The sequence below is a fragment of the Diceros bicornis genome, chromosome 37, assembly GCF_020826845.1.
Source record: "Diceros bicornis minor isolate mBicDic1 chromosome 37, mDicBic1.mat.cur, whole genome shotgun sequence".
NCBI classification, from domain to species: Eukaryota; Metazoa; Chordata; class Mammalia; order Perissodactyla; family Rhinocerotidae; genus Diceros; species Diceros bicornis.
In genome coordinates, this window is record NC_080776.1 from 22,836,062 (window position 1) to 22,856,251 (window position 20,190).

Genomic DNA, 20,190 nt, shown 5'->3' on the forward strand with positions numbered 1-20,190 from the left:
CTTTGTTCATGGGCTATACAAAGACAGGCTGGATTTGGCCTGTGGGCCACAGTTTGCCTCAGGTCTAGGCCAAGCATTTATTTGGCTCTACTTTGTAGTCTAGCTCTATTCCTTTGATGCTTTTCAGGTATGGCAGAGGTAAGGATGCAGGAGAAGTGATTCCTGCCATAGAGAGACTCCAATCTAGATATTGGCAGATGCAGGATGTGAAGGATCCTTTGGCTGAAGATAGATCCATACATGTCCGTCATGGTGGCTTGGAAACCTGAGGAGTAGGTTTAGTTTTCCAGTTTTCTCAAAGCCACCCTAAAATTACTGTACCTCTACCCTTGAAGAATTGTGTGCTGGGCATGTGAGTGGATCAGGCCATTGAGCACATACTGAGGTGGTTGGAACAAAGTATGAAGTTTGGGGTGTTCACTGACGTCAGGAAGCCACATAGATCGTGCCCGGAAAGACTTGGCCCTGTAGCATGGACCAGCTCTTGGTAGGTTATCATAGGCCAACCTGTAGGTCGTGTTGAGTGAAGAGTTTATGGGGCGTTTTGGAATCTGTCACTCCTGCAGCAGCTCTCTAGATTGGCAGAGTCATGAGAATTCCTTCTCCCATTTTGCATATATGGTGTATTCGTTTGGTGGGGCTGCCATAACAAAGTACCCCAAATTGGGTGGCTTAAACAGAAATTTATTGTCTCACAGTCCTAGAGGCTAGAAATCTAAGAACCAGGATCAGCAAGCTTGGTTCCTTCTGAAGATGTAAAGGAGAAATCTGTTCCATGCCCCTCTCCTAGCTTCTGGTTGTTTGCTGGAAATCCTTGGTGGTCCTTGGCTTGTAGAAGCATCACCCTGATCTTTGCCTTCATCTTCAAATGGCCTTCTCTCTGTGTTCGTCTGCCTACAAACTTTCCCCTTTGTAAAGACATCAGTCATATTGGATTTGGAACCCAAATCCTCCTTTAAAATGACCTCATTTTAACTTGATTACCTCTGTAAAGATCCTATCTTCAAGTAAGGTCACATCTTGAGGTGCTGGGGGTTAGGACTTCAACATAGGAATTTGGGGAGGGGACGTAGTTCCATCCATAGCATATGGGAAGTGGGAAGGAATGGAGGCTGTCCTACCATGAGAACTTAGGACAAAGTTGTCATCTCTTGTCTTTGTATGAATATAGTTTCCTGTCTAAATTTCATGAGTCTGTTATCGTGTATCCACTGAGCTTTCTAGACCTCAGGTAGGATAAACTCTGAATTGTATCATCAACTGAGACTGTAAGCTGTTGTTAAAACAGCTCCTAAGACATGCATAAAGAGGACATAAACGCCGTCCTCATTGGACTGTAGGAGAGAACACTCGTGTTTGGAGACTCCAGAAGACAACAGAATCTCGTCTTCTTGGCATTGCTTTTTGACAGCTCTGTGGTTCTTGGAGATTTCCCCTCAATTTTGCCTAATAACAGCATTGATGTTTCTTGAAACAAAATCAGGGGCTTAGGCATGTTCTAGACTTCGGGGCTTTATGCTAACTTGATGAACGCACACTGAATCCTGTGGTTTTCTTTTTGGGGCCATGGAGACTGATGGGCCCACACTGGTATATGGTGGCTCCCTCGGGAGAACAGTGCTTGGCCAAAAGATCACAGCTCCTCTCCTCTCAAGAAGGCTGGTCTTTGTGCAGAAACCCAGGGCTTCCAGAGAAGAAGAGCATGGAGCTCGGGAGGCAGAAAGAGTCCAGCTAGTCTTGTCTACTTAACCCACTCACCCTGGACCTCACTGGCATGAGAGTCCAAAGCCACACACCCTCCCTCCCCACACTCCAACACTTGAGTTGGCAGGGGACTCCCTGTGTGCCCCTGTACTTGCCTCAAATCCAGCAGGAACATCTCTGAGTGAGGTGGTTGGGCAACACTGGGTCCATACCACACTGGGTATGAAGTGTGAGTTTACCCTATCACCCTCCTGTCCAGGGAACCTGCCAGGGATTCGTGTGATGAAATGTGGGATGAAATACAACTCAGCTCCAGGGCCGTGAAGCCGTAAGTGAAAACTGTCTACCTAAAGAATCTTCTGGAATGGGCCAGAGAAGAGCCCCAAAGGGCTTGAAAGGCCTTTACCCAAAAATGCTGAGAGAAGCAGTGCTTAAAGCCACAGTGAGTAAGGATGTTGCAAATGAACATACTTCTCTCCTCGTAAAGAAAGAAACCTGGCAGCTTGTTGGAGTTCAGATTGGGCAGCAGACTGGAGGACTTGAGCAAACACTTTGTGCCTGGCAGGTGGGCGTCGGGCAGCCTCTACCTGGAGATCAACTGTGTACGTACTAGATTTTCTCTTTCTTTCTGGTTGACGCCCCTCCCCCCTTCTCTGCATCTGGAATTCATTTTGCCATTGAAGCCCCAAAGGAGAAGCCATGTCTTGAAAACTAACCAGCTGTCTCAGCATCACGGGGGATCATTCTTGCGATGCTCCTTTGAATTGCATGTGAAATACTTACATGCAGGAGAGTCTGTTCCGGGGAGGACTATTGCAGGCCCCGTGGCTCTGATTTAGGGAAGGTGTCGAGAATGAAATTTTGGCCTCCTCTTTGACAACCTGATGAGGGCCAGGATTCTTATAAAGCCCCAGAGCCGCTCTGGTACTGTCCAGAATGGCATTCTGGATGCAGGTGGCTAAGAGGGGGTTCATACGGTGGTGGCCTTCAATCCCACTGTCTTGTCGTCATCCTTGTTTAAGGGAACTTGCACAGACGTGGGCTCTGCTGTTATTACGTTAGTACCATGAGACCTGAACTGCCTCCTAGTGACCCGGCGTGTGAGGAGGAAGCCCCACTGCCCGCAGGGCGTCTGGAATGTGTCTTTAGGGTTCAGCTGATAAGATTATTGTATTGAGCTAACACTGCCAGTCTTTGCAGCAGAAGTAAGCAGGTGAGGGAAGACACAGGGTTGTGGGGGAAAAAAGCCAAAAAAGCCCTTGTGGCAGGCTGGTCTCCCGGGAAGCCAGCTCTGACGCAGGTCATGGTACAGGAGGTTTACTGGGGAGCATGCTTGGGGTCGGCACCCGTGGAAGGGAAGAGGGGACAGCTGGAGCAGACAGCGGGGCTGCAGCGCAGTCTCCGTGGAGCCCTTCGACACCCCACAGGAGCTCCGACCCTGGGATGGCCCCTCGGAGTTGTCGGGAGTTTGGAGGAGGGTGAGGGCCAGGCTTTTCACCTGGGCATGGCTGCCCCAGGGAGGGCCCTGACCTGGGGGAGGGCGAGGCAGTTCTAGGAAGGGGTCCTTCTACGGCCACACTCCCGGCAGCTGGGATGGAAAGGGCATCTGGGTGCCACACCGCAGCATCCGCCACCGTCCTCTCCTTACTGTGTAAATGCAGTTTGCAGATGCAGTCTACTCTGGGTATGGAAGAATCTTGGAGGGAAAGCGGAGAAGTGAGGTTTTCAGCTGAACGAGACTCTGAATCTCAGTCACATCTCCTTTTTTGTCTTGTAGCATCTCCCTTATTTTCTGGACGGAAGGCCGGGTCCTGGGACTTGTCCTCTGACGTCGGGAAGCTGGTGGCCTGTTGTAGGTAAGCAGTGCAAACAGGGTGTTCGAATGAGCAGCCATACTTGGGCCCGCTGAGTGGTGGCAGCGGTGTCACCACCAAGATGCACAGACCCGTGTGGGGAGACACGCCCCATAGGCATGCAGAGCAGCTCAGGAGGGAGACGTAGCTTCCAGAATCTTCCAGCAACACTTCTTGGCCTTTTACGGCACTTGCCAGCATCTCCCTCACAGCTCTGTCCTCACATCCTCATCAGCTCTCAATGTCCCCAACACGGGGAGGTCAGATGTCACCCATGTACCTGGCACTGGTGAGTTCCCAGAACTCCTTGTTTCTATTTACTTTCAATGACTTCCCTTTCTGTTGCCACCAATGGAATGTTCTCGCTCTACCCAGAAACCAGATGGGCAGCTTGTTCTCCACCCTGACAGCCATGGGACAGAGCCCAGGTTGGCTGTCCTGCTGTGTTTGCACAAAGGAGTTATTCTTATAACATAAGAGGTTATGAGTTCCCACACAATGACCACCAGTGACGAGATGCCGGTCGAGAGAGAGCCATTTGGCTGCCTGCTTACCTACCGGTCACCCGCACTGGGCCTCTGGGAGAGCGTTTGTCCCTGGAATACAATGGCAGAAAATGTTAAAAGGATGCATTAGCCGGTATTCAGGAGGAAGAACGGGAGGCTTTCGGTAACTCCTAGCAGAAAGGGGAGAGTAAATGATATCCTGCTAGGGTGTTCTCGGATATTTTCTTGGCTGTTCTGATCTTTATTCTCTTGGCTGGCAATAGAAGGAAACCATCTTTTGTAAAATCAGTTGGGTGAGATCGTCTGCATCATATGGCGCAGCCTTCATGTGTTTAAAACAGCAACAAATTTCATTCCTCACCGGGTGAAAGGATTGAGTATAACTAAAGCGGATCATTTGCATCCACTGGGCAGAAGAGGATTGTTGAGAAGGAACAGCTGAGAGGCTGCTTCCTTTCAGGGTCATGTTTGAATAATAAAAGCCATTCCAAATAGCGTGGGCCGCTGCTTGAATTATTCCAGGTTTTTCTTTAAATCCTGTATATCCTCTGTTCACTTGAGGGAAGTTGATGGATTTTGTTGCAGTTTTCTTCTCTCCCATCTTTTATGTCACGTCTCTGTTTTCCAGTGTCCGCATGCCTTTAGGATAGAAAGAATGTTTGGGAAAGTCTGCAGGTTACGCCCCGGGGGCTTTTAATAGTGAAGTGAGGAATTCAGGAGTCTTCTGGTCCCAGGGTCAATCCTGCGCTGAGGTCTCAGGGACTTAAAATACTTGTTCCTAGGAAGCAGCCACCAGCAGGCCCTACCTTATAAGTACAGCCCCTGCCCCGGAGGCTGTGGTCTGTTTGGGATGTGGTGAAACCAGTGAAATGCTTCCAGATTCCTCGCATTCCTTTGGCCTGGCATTGGCGGAATGCTGGGGATTCTGAAATCAGACAGCAAGTGTGCAGCCCGGTTCTCCTTTCTAGATAAACTGCTGGATACCAGTGGGTTGTGCAACATGACTCTCTGTCTGACTCCCTCTTGGTCTCACCTTTGGATATGGGGAGTAGCTTGGCCAGTCAAGGCTCTCTCCTGAGCAAGGCAGGAGGAGGTTAATGGGGGACCCTGCCTGGGACCCCTCTCCTGCTCCACCAGTTCTCTGGGTGTCACGTATGTGGTTTGCTTTTTCTGGCACTGAGCCGGAGTTTCTAGGGCAGCATGACATCTGGGAAGAGGAAACAGGAGAGTGGGTAGGACAGGGCCTGGCCGTCTTGAGGTGAGCCAGAGTGGTGCCCACTGTCTCCGTCTCGGGCATAAAGGGCTCCTGGGAGCCTGGAGGGGGAGGCTTACCTTTGCTTGCCTTGGAGATGGCAGAGTGGACATGTGTCTCCTGGCATTTAAAGAGACCATCCGCTGGTTGTGGAAAAAATGGGATCTTGACACATTTGGCTGATTTTTGTGGCTTTTTTCCCCAGAAACAGAAATGCATTGTTTTCTCTGTGCTTCTTAACAGTCAAGATCTGATCTGTCTCAAGTCCGTTGTGAGGTGGAGCTTCTCAGAGTTTGGATTTTTATGTCCAGAGTTTTGCTGGTGCCTAGTTTTGGGATTTGCATGTAATTCCAGCGAGGCGGAGTCAGGGTCTTACCCTGTTACGGATCCCTCTGTTATCACTGTCAGAAATAGTTTATTAAGTGCCCATGGAGGCTGCTGTTCAAGATGATGGACCAAGTGAGGGAGCGGAAAGGATGCTGACTCCACTTCTCTTCACTTTAAGACCAGTGTGAACGACCAGTGTAACCCACAAATAACAGAATTTGGCCCGATGACTCCTTGGGGAGTGTGCCAGCCGAGGATGGACCTTGGTCGGGGAGACCAAGGCTCAGTTCCCACGGTTCTGCGGATGGCTGTGATGGTGGGAGCTCCAGCTCACGGGCTTCAGCTAACCACCTTCTGCGTGTTGCATCTACTCAAGCCCAGGAATGCTCTGTGCATCCTGCCCATTTTACAGATAAGAAATGAGGCTCAGAGAGTACCTCATTCAAGTTCAGGTTTGGAGGGTTATCAATAAGTAGCAAAGCCCAGGCCCAGAGCTCCTGTTTGTATGTCCTGAGCCACTACTTCCTTGCCGTACCTGGTGCCTGAGAGGGCACGTGAACTTTATGGGCAAGTGTCCCCAAGTCCAGGGCTGGCCAATCGAAATCAATTTCAAGCCACAAACATAAGCCACATAACTTTTTTTTTTCTTTTGTGAGGAAGATTGGCCCTGAGCTAACATCTGTTGCCAATCCTCCTCTTTTTGCTGAGGAAGATTGGCCCTGGGCTAACATCCGTGCCCATCTTCCTCTACTTTATATGTGGGACGCCGCCACAGCATGGCTTTACAAGGTCTGCGCCTGGGATCTGGAAACTCGAACCCCGGGCCACCCGAAGCGGAGCGCTCAAACTCAACCACTGTGCCACCTGGCTGGCCCCCATAACTAATTTTTAGAGTCAAAATAAACAGGTGGAGTTAAAATTTTTCTTTTAAACCTGTAAATTTACTTGAAAGTCAAGGATACAGTTAAGAAATGAGTTGGGTGATCTTAGAGAATGCTACCATTCAGCTACCTGGACTTGTCCATCCTCTCTGTAGGGGTGACCCTGGCCGGGCACCCTCTGCCTGGCCCACGTGCAGCATCGCTGACAAATTCTTCTCTTCAGGGGTTACTTTTCAGACCAGGGATCTGCAAACTTTTCTGATTGTTTGGGTTTTGTTCTTCTTTTTTTTGTTTTGTTTTTTTGATGGGAAAGTCACATAATATCCAGTTAACCATTTTAAAGTGTACAATTCCTTGGTATTGAGTACATTTTCAATGTGGTATAACCGCTCTCTGGTTTCAAACTTTCTCATCACCCCAGAACACCCCTTACCCGTTAAGTGATCACACCCAGTGCCCCAGCCCCCAGCCCTCGGTACCATTAATTGGTTTACCTTTGAGGTTTGAATTGGGCTCGAGCCTGTGTGTAGGGGAGATCCTGGCTTTCAGGTGTCCTTAGGACAGAGCAACTGAGACCAGCACCCTTAACAGCGTGACCCCCAGGCCTGCTTGGACTGGCACTAGCCAGGTGACCCAGAAACACCAGTTCTGCGCCTACCCAGGTCTGCATGGGCCCCTCTTGGGGTAGGATCTGACGCCATAGTTATCAGCAGGTGACCCCAAAACCAGGGAGCGGGGACCCCGAGGCCGTGCGTCACCTGAATGTGAGACCCTGTTCAGCCTCTTCCAGAACCTCTGCATTAGAACACCTCCCACTGGAGCTGCCTCATGAAATAAAGGGCTGTGGCTGAATGTGAGCGAGGTTAGTGAAGCCTGGGGAATGTGGACAGATGGGAAACCTGAGCCGTGCTCCCTGCAACCTGTTAAGCTAAAACCGGCCTCCGAGTTACTAAAAGCCTTGTGTTCTAGTCTCCTAACTAGCCTCTCTTTTCACTCTCCTTAAAGCAGGCGTGTCTTGAGGACAGATGGGAAATTTCTAACATACTTGAGGCTTCAGAGATAAAAGCTGTGAGTCAAGAAAGATTCCACCGTTGTTTATTTCAAGAGCCTTCCAATCTGGCTGAAACCTGCGAAGACTACAGAGAACTTCCCGGTCTAATCAGACAACCTCCCGTTTGCCATCTCTCTGGCTAGAGTTCCCCCTTTGTTAGTTCATTATTTAGAGTTGACTGGGCAGACTGCAATTTAGGATGGGCAGAGTGAATTTGTTTCCTTCTTGGGTCAGAAAAATGTTTATGCAGAGAGCTTAGAGCTTTGATCTTTTTTTCTAAGGATAAATGAATTTCAGTTATGAGCCCATAAGCATTTTGCATAAGTTAATTTCCTTAGACCTCAGTTTCTACATCTGTAAAAATGGAGTCAGTGTCTCAGAGGTTCTCAAAGATAAAAAGGAATCAAATATGCACTCAAACTTGCTCAAGGAAAAAAATGGATTGTTGGAAAGATCCAGAGACAATGCAGCAGATCACAGAGGACCTGGAAACCAAGTATTGAGAAATGAAGCTGCTTTTCAAGAACTGTGTGTCGTCGTCCCCCGCCCCCCCCGCCCCCTACCTGTGCTTCTCACCCTGACACCTGGCCTCTGCTGCTTGCCCAGCATGTACCTACCCCAGGAATGGCCGCCAGCTGCCAGCCAATGCACAGCAGGCCTGTGCGAGACCTGCCCTGGGCCACTTCTGCATTTCCCAGCTCCCGGATCTCAGGAGAAGCCACTTGGGCCAGCTCATCCTTTTGAGCCAGTCCTCAGTTGCTGGGTCAGCAGGCAAGCTGTGGATTGCCTCACCTGTACAAGGTGTCCGTTGCTGATCCATAGTGGGGAGGGAGCAGGGCCATGGGGGCATCCAGGCTGGGGGTGTGCCTGGGCTAGGCAGTGGTACTTGTAGGAAAGTGAGGAGGTGGTGTGCATTCATCCTCACCTGGGCTTATATGCAGACTTCCCATTCCTCCTTCCTTCCCTCCTTCCTTCCTTCTGAGTTTGCCACCATCCCTTTGGGCCAGGCACTGTGCCTCTCTGGGCCTCCCTGTTCTTGTGTCTTAACTGAGGAGCCCGGGCGTCAGTCATGTGGCTTCTCTGTGAACGTGTAGTTGATGTGGCTTCTCTGTGAACGTGTAGTTGATGTGGCCAAGGGGGCGGCCCTGCCCCTGACATGTCAGTTCGTGCTGTTTCTCAAGCACGTTGCGCTCCCGGCCTCAGGCTGCCACAGGAATCCCAGAGGTCAGAAAAGGGATTAACACGACCCACTGGCCAGAGTGAATAATTCGGAGCCCCTCTTTCCAAGAAGTAAGCAGCTGGCCCTGGAGAAGGCTGAGCAGAGGGACAGGCTGGATCTGCCTGGTGTGCTCTGATGGTGTTTGGTAGGACACTAAGCTGAGATGCTCCCGTCCCCACTGGGTGGACGCAGGTCCTGGAGTCCCACGTGTGCTGCGTGTATCTCCTTTCCACTCTGTTCAAGAGTGGGAAGGGACTGGAAAGGCCACTGAGCTGAGCTTTGCATGTGGCCGAACAGGAAGCAGAGACTTAAAAGGCCAGAGTCTGTCCGAAGTCACATAGTGTCTTCCCATTACGACCAGCCGACCACTGCCCAACAGATCGGGATCGGCCCACCCTGCTGTCAGCCCTGGTAGGGTCTGCCTTGCCCTGTGCCTGTCTTGTGTGCCTGTTGCCCTGGCTCCCTGTGAGCAGGGACGCGTTTTCCTCCCCAATCCCCCATGCATCTCCGGGCAGCCCTGGACTTGGTGCTTAGTAAACACAACTTGATTCTTTTTTGTTCCTTCTTTGCCGTCGCCCGTAAATCCTATTTATACGTGCTGTTTCTGTGTATGAGCTGGAATGTACAGCCTTATCTCTGCCTTCAGTTTTCGATGAAATTAATTCCCATTGATTGAGATGCTCTAGGTTGGCCCCAGGTGTCCTCTGATGGAAAACAGTGGTCTGGTACATGGTCTGTTGAACGTAATTTTTATCAATAACAGAACAGGTGTGTTTACCCTGGGCCCCTGGGTTCCCAGCGTGGTCCTCTTAGAGGATCTGCAGCGGAACCTCACAGGTATAGGAGATTTTCTAAAGAGAAAGCCGGTAGCCCTTATCAGATTCCTCAACAGATTTGTACCCTCAGGAGAAGTAACAGCCCCTCCCTGACTTGGAGGAAGGCCTAAGACAGGCTGGAGATCCGCTCCCGCAAGGTCCGGTCCAATGGAGGGACTGGACGTCTCCCCTTGGCCGCCGTGCTCAGCAAAACCAAGGTGAAACTTGACAGAAACCAACTAAATCTCTTCTTTCCTATCTGTTTATTGTTTCTTTAGCTTTTCGTTAAGTCCAGGTATTATTTGCGTATTTACTGGATGGGGAAGACCTGGCTTATGAAAATTATCTTTGGATTTTAGTTGAACTTAGGCTTACTCCAAACAACACTGAAAATCGAAGGTGCCTGCAGGTGGTTAATGGAAACCCAGGGTTCAGGTCAAGGGGCAGCGTCCGGGTGACTACAGGCGATCCAGGGGAGGTGACTGGAAGGAGCCTTCAGTCCTGAGTTGTTCAGTCTACACGGTGTTGAGGTCTTGATGCAGCGTTTGAAGAGGAATTATTGAATTGGCTCTTGTGGAGGGTGGAGTTTTAAATGGATGGTGCATGTGGTTCTGGGGCCACAGTCAGTTTTTGCAAAGAGGAGGCTTCGGGGAGAGAAATGTTACTGTACAGTGAAGAACTCTTCTATAGGTTTGTCCTATATTTAAATTTTGCACAGTGGTTTGCAGTTTGCAGAGCTCTTTTAGATTTGTTCTTGATCTTCTCGGAGAGAGGGGGGTTGAGCCAGATACTAATTAGTAGCCTCGTTTTGCAGATGGGGGAGCTTGTGCCTCAGAGAAGCTGAACAGTGATTAAACTGAGAACAGAAAGAACCTTCTGGTCTCAACACCCTCACACAGGATACCCATAGCCAAAGACCTGGGATCAGATGATGGAAGGCCAGGGAAGTTTCTAGAACTGTCCACCAGCGGAATGAGCCCAGCTGGGGCCTGGATGAGCATCTGACAGGAACGCTGCTGCACACCAGGTTCCCACCCAGCTTGAGTCTCTTGATTTCAGAGGGACTTAATGTAACTTGAGAGCCGGGCCTCCATCTTCTGGGGCGTAAATAATTTGTCAGGTGGCAAGTTTGCCTATAAGTCACTAAGAAATAGTTGGCTCACCTTGGGATGCTGAGTTTCTGTAGAAATTCTTCAGGGTACCACACATACGTGGGCTTCAGAGTGAATCTTAATAAGCCTGCATGATGCTCCTGTGGATGACGGGGTCCTGTGGACAGGGCGTGGCCAGGGGGCAGGAGCCAGCAGCGGCCCTGCCCCTGCAGCCCTTTGCTGAGGCTGGTGCAGGAAGCATGACCCAGGGGAACTCTCTTCTGGGTGGATCCTGGCCCTCAAACACTGGACTCTGGGGTGGACTCAGATCCTACACACCCAGGCCATAGAGGCCAGGCTACCAGTTTATCAATTTGATGTAAGAAAAACGGGTTCTTTGGTGATGCAAGTGGTGCTTCCTGGCAGGACAGATGGTGGAGGGAGGAATGAGCACAGAATGCGAGTCGTCAGCAGGATGGAGCAGCTGTGTGTTGTTTTATCTGTTGAGAAGAAGACCCCCTTTTCTTGGGGAGGCTTCTCCCACTTCACCTGTATGGTTCTGGTGGAGCGTGGCCTGGACTCTGAAGCGAGCCTGTCTGGGTGCGAATCTTGGCGACTAACAGCTGCGTGGCTGAGCCCTGCTGTGCCTTAGTTTGCTCGTCTGTAAAATGGGCGCGAGAGGCTGCAGTTGTGCTTCCACGTTGTGGAGAGGCGGATCTGCTGTGATGAAGCTGAACCCACGTGGACGGTGACAAGCTGGAGGCTGGGAGCTGTTGAGTCTCTGCGTCCAGTGGCTCCAGGGCCAGGCCCCCTCTGTCCTTCCCTCAGCTTGATTCTGGGTGCCCCAAGATGGTCCCGCACCTGTCCTATTCGGGTGCGTTGCCCCAGGGGGACCACAGTGCTCTGAGGCTCTCAGTCAGCACCTCTGACCAAGCACTGCACCCCGGCCGTTCCTGGAGTGCACTTTGCCTCGACTTCTCCTGTTTGTGGCTTCTTCCCTTTGCCCAGACCAGCCCCGCTCCTGACGACACATAGGTCTCTTTTTCTGTCCTTTAGGAGTTTATTCCTGCTCATAACAAAAATCTCTCTCAGTGTCTACAACTTTTTACGTAAAGTTATCTTTTCAGACTGTTCTCTCTGCACAGACAGGTGTCCCCGCTATCTGAAAGTTCACTCTGCACCACTTCATCTTTGCTAAAGACCCGTGTTTCCCTGTTTTCCCTAACTGAAAGAAATCCGAAGAGGATTTTCGCTTTTATGAAAAAAGGTGAAAATGGCGTTCAGTGTGTTTTGCAGCCAGCTGTTACAGAGACTGCGCACCCGCGCAGCCAAAGTGGCACGCCTAGCGCCTTCCCCAGGAGCCTCAGTCAACGCCCTTTCGGCTTACAAAAGGTTTTGCAAGAACACTCCACCTTTGGATAGCGAGGAAACCTATACACAGCATTTTAGCCCCAAACGGGTTTCTGATGGGCACATTTTAAGACATCCCAATTCAGTGGTGTTTAGTATATTTGCAGAGTTGTGCAGGATTGTGCACTACTTCTATCTAGTTCCAAAACATTTTGTCAAGCCGAAAGGAGACCTGTGAGCAGTCACTTGACGTCCCGCCCTCCCCCCAGCTCCTGGCAACCACTAACCTGCTTTCTGTCTCTGGATTTTTCCTCTTCTGGGTATTTCATATAAGTGGAGCCATACAATATGTGACTTTTTATAACTGTCTTCTTCCACTTAGCGTAATGTTTTCAAGGTTCATGGATGTTGTAGCACGTGTCAGAATTTCCTTCCTCTCCATGGTGAGTTATATTCCATTGGATGGATAGACCACGTCTTGTTGGTCCGTTCATCCCTCAGTGGTGGACACTTGGATTGTTTCTATATTTTGGCTATTTGAATAGTGCTGCCAGGATTCGTTATGTTTTGATGTTCTAACTTAATTCTAAGAGCTCTCTTCTCTCATTTCCAAATTCTTGGAAAGACCCCTAACTTTTGACCTCAGCTCCCTCCCCCACCACACCTGTCCCCAGCATTTTCTAAACCTCCAGGAGCCAGGGCTGGACCTGGTGTTGAAATCCCCCTTGGCGTCCAGCTTGGGTCACTGTTGCTCAGAGGCCCGTTTGGTGCTGTCCCCCTGTGGATTCATTCATCTGTGTGTTAATATGGCAGTGCCGGGAAGTGTGAGTCTCCGGGAAGTGCTGCTTACTGAGGGGGTGTCAACAGCAGACCCAGGCCAGGTGTTTCTGCAGGTGTGGTCCCTTGGTTACCTGCATCAGGATCACACGGTTGTGAGAAAGCAGTCTTCTGATTCGCCCCTTGCAGCCTTTCTCCACCTGCTGTGGCGTTGCCCGAGGGTTGATGTAAAATGACTATATCAAAGGGGGCTCCCTTGCCTCCTGATGGGATTGGCCGGTGGAGAGGCCAGGCTGGAGAAGGAGGGAGGGAGGGATGTCAGGGGGGCCCCTCCCTGCAACGTGGCCTGAAACTGACTCCCATTACCCTGACTGAGGGTCCCTGTCTCCCCAGGTTCCAGTAACCACTTCCCCCTTCCCCTTTCCCCTGCTGTCACTACCCCCAGGTTGTTCCTGCACCCACCCACACCACTGTAATTGTCCCTTTATTGAACTTGCCTCAGATGATGGTAATCTGAGCACGCCATTCTTTTCCTGTTGGGACTGAGTGACAGCTCAGCCTGTCCCTCCCCAGTGAAGCCGCCATGGCAGGGCCCAGGAACCTGCACTTCACGGACCCCGAGCTCCTCAGAGCTGGCAAACCGCCAGCGCAGTGGGTCGTTCACATTCTCCACTTCCTTGTGTCCAGACCCCGAACTGACCGCTCTTGTCCTGTCTCTGCCTTTTGGAGCGTCCATCAGAGGAAGCCAGTATTTACTGAACCTTTCCTGACATCCAGATTTTGCGGGTTGAACACACACCTTCTTACAGGCAGAACATGGCAGGGTTGGGAAGGGAGACGGGAGAGCCAGAGCCCTTTGGCTTTGGGAAGGATGACCCACCTGGGGTCCCCTTGAGCCCAAGCACTTAGCTTCCTATTAGCAACTGCACTTGGAATCCCAAGGTTTCGACCCCGTCTCTGTCCCTGGTGGTGGGGGTTTTGGCCTGTGGGGGTGGGGAGCAGCCTGAGCCCCTGCAGCTGTCCTGGGCTGGCCGGAGTGGAGGGAAGCTGAGAAAGCCCTGTCTGTGCTCGGAGCATGTGCTGGGCGCCAGCGCTTCCAGCCGCAGTGCGGAAGGGGAAAGGGGCAGCAGGTGCGAGGTGGGGAGTCGGGCTTGGTCTCATCTGTCCTCCTGCTTTCTTCCAGCAGGGTTTTTTTCTCCTTCCTCTTCTTCCTTTTTTTTACTTTGGGATGGGCGTGTTCAGAAAATCTCAGAAGGGCTTCTTGTTTCGGGGGTATCCTACCTAACCTTCCTAGGTTTTGGTAAAGAATGGATTGATCAGAAATCAATTTTTATGGGAAACAAAGTGTATGCCCTTTTATTTTCAATGCATTTTTAACTGTGATACAAAAACATTCCAGAAAGAAACCAGCGGGATGAAGGCAGCCAGGACTGCAGGATCCTCAGATCCACTGCCTCTGGACTCAGGGCCCACCTCACTCCATGTTGCCACCTGGGGCCCCCTGGCCTAATTTCTGCTGGGCCAGCGTCCATATGTAGCATGAGCCTATCCACGGATGGGAGTGTTAGTCTGTGCTGCCGTGGCCTCCAGCGCACCCCTCCATCCTGTGGCTCTGCCCGTGGGTTCAAAGGGGGCTGGTGGAGGGAGGTCATGGAGGAGGGGGCCGGGCGGGGCCACAGTGACAGCAGCAAGTGGCCCGTGTGGAGTTGAGGTTAAGATGAAGGTTTAGGGTACCACATAGTATCTGTATGTCTGGGGACAAGTTGGTTTTCCAGAGGTATTTCATTATCTCTACTAATTGAACCTGCTTTGGAGATTTAAATTAGATGATAAAGCGTTTGGCACAGGGCCTGGCCCATGGGACAGGCATTATCGTCCTAGTTAGAATTAAAATGATTTCCAGTTTTCTAGGGTCAGGGTGGACCATACCTGAGAAATCGAGTAGGGGCCCAGATTGCAGGCAGTTTGGGGGTGGGGTGTCCAGGTGACGTGGGGATGCCTGAAGGAAGGCAGAGGCGGGGGTGGAGAGGGAGCTGGCGAGGAAGCAGATAGAGTCTCACACCAGGGCCAGCACAGTGTGGCCTCAGGCCCAAGTGGACCACGTGCTGTGTGTACCCTGTTTTTGTAAATAAGGTTTAAGTGGAACCCAGCTGTGTCTGTGGCTGTCTTTGCCTTTGAAAGGCAGAGATGAGCACTTGCAACAGAGGCCCAATAGTCCACAAACCTAAAATAACCACTGTCTGGCCCTTTCCAGCAGTGGTGTCACCAGGGGACATTTGGCAGTGTCTGGAGACATTTCTGGTGGTCACAGCTGGGGTTGGGGGTGCTGCTGGCATCTGCTGGGTGGAGGCTGGGGTCTGCTGACCATCTATGATGCACAGGATGGCCCCACAGCAAAAAATGATCCAGCCCCAAGTGTCAGCAGTGCCGAGATTGAGAAGCACTGCTTTTTAGAAGAAGTTTTTAGTTTCAACTGGAGAACTGACTGGTTGAGGGGAGAGGAGGCAGCTAGGATGAGTGATTTCTGGGCTGTGCCCTCCGCTAGGATGGGGATGTAGGAGTGTGCGGCCGGCTCGGGTCAGGGAAGATGAGGCCGGCGTGTTGGACTTGAGGTGGCCGTGGGCCATCCTCAGTGGGTGTGGGAAGCAGCTGTGATGTGAACATGGTGTTGCAGGGACAGAGGGCTGCCACAGAGACAAGGGTTTGGGCATCAGCAGAGACTAGGTGGTGCTTAGCCTCATTCCTGGGGGTGGCCTGGCTGTGGCCAGGCCCCCTAAGGAGAACGCCCCAATCAACGAGAGCGGAAGGGCAAGGGCAGACACTGGGGACATTGGACACTTAGGGGCCTTCAGAGGAAGAGAAATCTCTGAAGGAAGGTGGGAGGACCAGCCATGGGGGTGCTGGGGAGACACCCTACGAGACAGGCCCTCAAAAGCCAGCTCAGAGAGAACAGCGAAAGCCATCACCTGTGTGAGGGGGCCACAGAGGGGTCAGTGGTTAGAAAGCTGTCAGGCGAGACCTTCTCAGGAAAGCATCCTTAAGACCTGGGGCTCCATGCAGCCTTCATTGCCAACCCCATTGTGAACGTTGTGTCGGAGCCTTGAGGTGGGAGCTGCTCCAGGGGAGGTGAGGAAGGAGGGCAGCAGCTCAGGGGAGAGCGGGAGCCGCATGCAGGAGGATGTTGATTAGCTGAAGGGAAGGAGGCCCGTTTCCAGCCTCATCTCCCAGCATCAGCCAGTGTGGAGCCCTGTGCTGGATCTGATGCTGTGGGAAAGGAGGCCCCTCTGCCCACGGGCTGCTGGTCTTCTCAGCCAAGGCTCCACGTTAGCTGGCAGCGCGGCCTTCCTGCAGAGGAGGAGGAGGGCCGGGGAGAAGACGCCACTAAGAATCAGCCGGACGTCTGGGCACGAAGCATGACCAGATAAAGCAGAGGACAGAGAAACGTTCTAGATGGTGCCCCTTTCTACCCGTGGATAGTTATTCCCTCGATCCTCTTTTTCTCACCCTCTGTTATCAAACACTCATCCTCAGGTACTTGTTAGTTGGAGGCGAAAGAGAAGCTTCTCCAAGCTGCCCTTGGTTCTGGCTCGTCCTCCAGCTCCAGGTCACACTTGCTCCCTTTCCAAGCGCCTCTCCTTGCGTGACCGTCAGAACTGTAGAGAAAACAAGCTATGAATTATCAAGGGCCCCGGGCCTGGATCTCAGAGCCTCTGCTGAACTCACTCTCCCCTCAGGAAACCTGCCCCAATTGGTTGAATTCTGTTTTCTCTCTGCCTGGTACAGACTTGTAGCAGAAGCTCTATGGAAAAACAGGATGATTCACACAAGGTTTGCTAATTTCTGCGTTGATTAAAAAAAAAGAAACAAGAACAGACATTCTGACTGTCCTGTCAGCTCTGCCACACTGCACAACTTTGGGATCCTGCTCTGGTCTCCAGGAGCCGGGTGATGTTTGCCCAGCAGGGCAGGTGGAGGGACAGCGTGTGTTCCTGTCTAGAAATGTGCTGATCCATCTGATCCTTGTGCTGGGCTCATGCCAGCCTCAGAGGAGGGCGGGTGGGCTCACGCAGTAGACCTTGGAGCCGCTGAGAGCTGGGAAACCTCGGACAAGTGACCTAGCTTCTCTGCACTTCAGTTTCCTCGACGGTCAATGGAGGCAGTAATCATCCATCTCACAGGGTGGCCATGACGTTTAAGTGAATGAGCATGCGGAAAGCACTTAGAGTGGTGCCCGACACACTCCATGTGCTGCAGATGTTGTTGGGTGTGCTAGTTTTCCAGGGCTGCGTAACAGATGACCACAAACTGCGTGCCTTAAAACACCAGAAATTTATTCTTTTGCCCTCTGGAGCCTGCAAGTCTGAAAGCAAGATGTCTGTGGAACCATGTTCCCTCTGAAGGCTCGGGGAGGAATCCATCCTTGCTTCTTCCTAGCTTCTGGTGGTTTCCTCGCAATCTTGGCCATCATTTCGTTGCAGCTGCGTCACTCCAGTCTCTGCCTCTGTCTTCACACGGCCACCTTCCCTCTGTGTGTCTGTGTCTCTGTCTCCAAAGTTCCCTCTTCTCATAGGGACGCCAGTGATTGGATTTAGGGCCCACCCTAGTTCAGTATATCTTAACTTGATCACATCTGCAAAGACCCTGTTTCCAAACGTCAGCCTCACAGTCGCTGGGAATTAGGATTAGAACGTATCTTTTGGGGGTCACCGTTGAGCTGGCAACAGGGGCTGTGGTTTGTATTCCCTGTATTCTGGTTTCCATCATAGTTCACGTCTGTGTCGTCCACATTTCCCTGAGCCTGCTAAGAGCAGGCGTGGTCTTGCTTTTCCTTGTCTTCCTTAGCAGCCGACAGTGCCTGGGGAATGCTCATTACCTGTGTAGTTAAAGACTTAAATTAAGGAAAACTCCACCTCTGATAACCTTTAGGTTTTGAGAACAGAAGTCTGCACTAGACAGACGTGAAGAAGGTGATGAACGTAAGAAGTCTGGCTTTGGAAAGCAGCCACGTACATATACAGTGCGATTGGAGCAACCTCGGAGCCCTTCACTAGTTTAAGTATTGAGTGACTGTTACTGTGTGCAGAGTCCTGCAGGAGTGCTGGGGATGCTAAGAGACACCATCCTTGCTGACCCGGAGCTCACAGCCTGGCTGGAGAGACAATTGAATAAGCAGTTACAATCAGGTGATTAGGTCCTGTTGCAGGGGGGCCCATGGCGCCAGGGCTGGTGACCATAGACATGGTGTTGACTCGGAGGGAAGCTTATTGGTTTAAGGACTCTGGACATCCCGTGGACTCTGGCAGCTGCACAGAGCACCCTGAGGGACAGCTGGCTGAAAGGAGACAGCAAGAACGGTAAGTGCGTCAGGAAGATTCCTGGACCTCTACAGACAGGTCCCCACTGCGTTACAGCACAGTTCATTGATTGAGGACCGCGGTGAATGGCACAGGGTCTTCGGCAGACAGGCAGGTCACGTGAAGAGGCTCGGTTTGCGCGGGTTGAGAAGCAACACACGTTCTCATATATGTGTGTCTTACGTAAAGAAAGCTCCAAAATGTGTTTACGCCTCTTGTGTCTGATGGGGCGTGTGACCAACTTCACCAGTAAAGAGGTCTGTGCTTCTACGACCAGTGATCTGTGTGCCTGGCTGGCTGCGCCAAAGTGCCCATGGGGCTGCTCTGGCGGGGAGCCAGCCTGCAGCCTCTCTTTCATCCAGCTTCCTACCCCTACTTTGTCTCCTTTGTTCCTCGATGTACAAGGTGCAGTAGTGTCCCCAAAAAGTTATGTCCACCGAGAATCTCAGAATATGACCTTATTTGGAAATAGGGTCTTTGAGGATGTAATTGGTTTAGTTAAGAGGAGGTCGTGCTAGAGCAGAGTGGACCCTAATCCCATGACTAATGTCCTAAGAAGACGGCCACGTGAAGACCCAGAGGGAAGAAGGCCATGTGATGACGAAGGCAGAGATCGGCGCGTCGAGAAGCCAAGGAAGGACAAGCATTGCCCGTGACACCACAAGCTGAGAGAGGCCTGGAGCACATTCTTCCCTAGAGCCTCTGAGAGAGCATGGCCCTGCTGAGACCTTGTGTTCATATTTCTAGCATCCAGAATGGGAGAGAATGGTTTCTTTGTTTTAAGCCATGTCTGTGGTGATTTGTTACAGCAGCCCTGGGAACTAACACATCCGTCTGTGTTCCAGCCTCGCTGAGCCGGGAGCCGGGCCACCATGGGGAGGCACCGGACAGCACAGCCGTGGCCCCCGGGGACTCAGGCAGTGGGCAGTGTAGGGGGTGATGGGGTGGTCAGGTGAGCCTTCGTCTGCGTGGTTGAGAAGCCTTGTCCCCTCAACCTTAACTGGGAGGGAAGCTGGTGACTGAGTGCCCTGGGACATGTGGGCATGTCAGAGCCAGGCTTGTGGTGGCCTCAGCTGCAGGTGATTCCAGATGGTTCCGTCTGGTGCAAGAATACCCTCCAGTCCATGGAGGTGCCACAGGGGCATTTATTTCCCTCTGAAAGAGCCTCAGGCTGGCCCCCAGAGACCTGGCATCTCAGCCCAGCTCTGCGTGAGCAGCTCTCTGAATTTGGGCAGAATCTCCACATTTCTGCTCTGGTTGTTTCATGTGTACTACGAGATACGCATGTTGTTATTATCGTCCTTACGTATATCACGCATAGATCTAAGTTCATGAGTTTTGACACATGCTCACTCCTGCATAACCCACACCCCCGTCAGGCTGTGTGCCCATCACCCAAGAACACTCTGGGCCCCTTCCCGGCCCACCCCGCCTTCTCCCCTCGACCACTATTCTGATTTCTGGAGGGCCGTGTGGCCCGTTGATGCACATCTTACATGATACGTGCTCTCTTGTGTTTGGCTTCTTCATTCAACATACGCCTATGGGATTCCCCCACGTTGTTGTGTGGATGAGGATTTCGTATCAGTATCGTATGAACGTGCCATTTGTTTATCCATCCTCCTGGTGGTGGACATTAGGATCGTTTCCAGTTTGGGGCTATTATGGATAAAATCAGTACAAACATCCTTATACAAGCCTTGCTGTGGACGTCCACCCCCTTTTCTCTTGGGTATGTGTGCCTAGGGGTGGAATTGCTGCGTCTGGTGCATGTGAAGTGTTCCAAAGTGGTGGTTCTGCTTTATACTTCCAATCAGGTAGATCCTAAATGATTCCTCCATCTGGGGTAGGAGTGGGTGGCACCAGGCAGGGGCAGCAGGTGGGCAAATGGGTGGTATGTGGCCCCTCCCCCGACCCATTCCAGGCCTCCCGTTCAACCCTTCAAGCAGAGCTGCTTCGTATTTACCTAGTTTCTGCTTGGGGTTTCTGCAAACGGTTCCTTTGAAGAAT

At 51.6% G+C, this 20,190-nt stretch overlaps 1 protein-coding gene across 3 annotated transcripts in view; it reads left to right on the forward strand.

Moving 5' to 3' along the window:
- Window positions 1-20,190, forward strand: part of SH3BP4 (SH3 domain binding protein 4) — a 97,069-nt gene that overhangs the window by 34,991 nt on the left and 41,888 nt on the right. Inside the window, exons 2-3 of one of the 3 annotated variants that reach the window (XM_058533262.1) lie at window positions 2,192-2,306; window positions 3,482-3,560. The gene's annotated coding sequence lies outside the window, so the exon portion shown is untranslated. Of the gene's footprint in view, window positions 1-2,191; window positions 2,307-3,481; window positions 3,561-3,714; window positions 3,847-20,190 lie in introns of those variants that run through there. The other 2 variants (XM_058533261.1, XM_058533263.1) reach the window with 2 other exon arrangements.